The 2,108-nt window shown below is 42.2% G+C and overlaps 2 protein-coding genes across 10 annotated transcripts in view; both read right to left on the reverse strand.

The window, feature by feature from the left end:
* The window catches only part of LOC103471737 (protocadherin gamma-C5-like), a 276,959-nt gene that overhangs the window by 55,616 nt on the left and 219,235 nt on the right, over nucleotides 1-2,108 (reverse strand). The window lies entirely within an intron of this gene.
* Nucleotides 1-2,108, reverse strand: part of LOC108166611 (protocadherin gamma-A11-like) — a gene marked incomplete at its 3' end in the record, with an annotated part of 22,876 nt that overhangs the window by 3,333 nt on the left and 17,435 nt on the right. The window lies entirely within an intron of this gene.

A 2,108-nucleotide genomic window follows, 5' to 3' on the forward strand; every position in this document is an offset into this window, starting at 1 on the left:
CTGTCTGTGGCTTTCTGGAGTTTATAGGAGAGCCAGGCATTCTGTCCAGAGTCCACATCCACAGCCACCACTTTGGTCACCAGGTAGCCCACATCTGCTGAACGAGGCACCATTTCAGCCACCATGGAGCCACCAGTCTGGACTGGGTACAAAACTTGAGGGGGATTATCGTTCTGATCCTGGATCAGGATTTTCACTGTTACGTTGCTGCTGAGTGGAGGAGAGCCTCCATCTTGTGCTTTCACGCAAAACTGAAAATCTTTGATCTGCTCGTAGTCAAAAGATCGCACTGCATGGATGACTCCACTATCAGCACTAACAGATACATATGAAGAGACTCTCACTCCGTTAACAGAGGATTCCTCTAGTATATAAGAAACACGAGCGTTTTGATTCGTGTCAGCGTCTGTAGCTTTTACTGTAAATATAGACACACCTGGTGTGTTGTTTTCAACAAACTCGGCCTCATATGAGCTTCTCTCAAAGACAGGTGCGTTATCATTCACATCAGAGATCTGTAAGGTGATAATGACACTGCTGGAGAGGGATGGTACTCCTTCATCAGAGCAGGTCACTGTGATATTATATGCAGATATTATCTCTCTATCTAATTCACTATCTGTCATTAAAGTGTAAAATTTTTCAGATGTGGACTTTAAAACAAAATAATCSTTATTATTTATCACGCAATGCACGTTGCCATTATCATTTGAATCTGCATCCTCCACATTTATAATGGTCACGACGGTGTTTGGTTTCGCAYCTTCTGAAATCATATTTGATTTAGACATGATATGTATGTCTGGGCGGTTGTCATTCACGTCAATTATATCAACGATCAGTTTAGAAGATCCGGTCAGTCCACCATCATCTGATGCTCGAAGATTCACCTCGTAATTTTTTGCTTTCTCATAATCTATTTTTCCATTTAATGTGACTTCGCCGCTTTCTTTATCTATTTTAAACAGCCCATGCCCCTGATCTGTCATAGCTGAAATTGAATACGAAATACGACCATTAGCTCCCTCGTCCGCATCTGTYGCAGTWATTCTAATTATTACTGTTCCTATCGKTTGATCTTCTTTTATAAAAGCTTTATAAACAGGTTGTGTAAAAWCTGGAGCGTTGTCATTTGCGTCTAAAACATTGATTATTATTTGCATTGTTCCGGTCATCTGCGGTTCTCCCCCATCCACCGCGGTCAGAACCAATGTCAGCAGTTCATTTTTCTCCCTATCAAGCTGCGCATTCAAAACCATTTCAATATTTTTACCATCATCCATTTGATTAACCGACTTCAGGGAAAAAAAATCAGAGGGGTTCAAAGCAAATGCTTTCAGACTATTTTCTCCCACATCGAGATCTGTSGCTCGGTCTAGTGTGAAGRTTGTGCCAATAAGCGCAGATTCACTGATGTTAAAATGAGCCTGGCTTGTTCTAAAGGTCGGAGGGTTGTCGTTTATATCCGTTATTTCCACAGTGACACTGTAAAATTCCATAGGATCTTCCAGTAGTATCTGAAAATGCAAAGCGCAGGGCATTATTTGCTCACAAAGCGCCTCCCTGTCTATCCTTTCTTTCAGTAGCAGAATCCCTCTATCTCTGTTCAGCTCGACGTATGCTGTGCTATCGCGAGTGAAAACACGAGCTTTTCCACTTTTCAGKCGCTTCACATCTAAACCTAAATCCTGGGCAACATTACCAACAAGAGAGCCCTTTGTCATTTCCTCGGGAACAGAGTAGCTGATTTGAGCAGCCGCTGTGCTGAAGGAGATGAGCGAGAGAAACAATAGAACTTGCCGTCTCGTAGTCATGTCGGATAACGTYTTCAGATCCACAATAGAAACCCGTTGTCCAGCGTCACGGTTTTCACTAATCCAAAATGTGTTAAACATGTAGGAATTCCTCACAACGAGAACAAAATTCCGACTCGATATTGTTGAATCATACACACATCAGTGTATTTATCATTTCTGCCATGTCCAAGTCTTACGTCTTTCTAAAATGTAGAGACGATGGGAGGTACCGCTCGCTTATAGAGTATAAACCGAGCACAGACTGGTCAACAGCGTCGCTTGGAGTTAAAATACCAAATTGCAGTGCAGATG

The sequence above is a fragment of the Poecilia reticulata genome, linkage group LG10 (genome assembly GCF_000633615.1).
Source record: "Poecilia reticulata strain Guanapo linkage group LG10, Guppy_female_1.0+MT, whole genome shotgun sequence".
Lineage (NCBI taxonomy): Eukaryota > Metazoa > Chordata > Actinopteri > Cyprinodontiformes > Poeciliidae > Poecilia > Poecilia reticulata.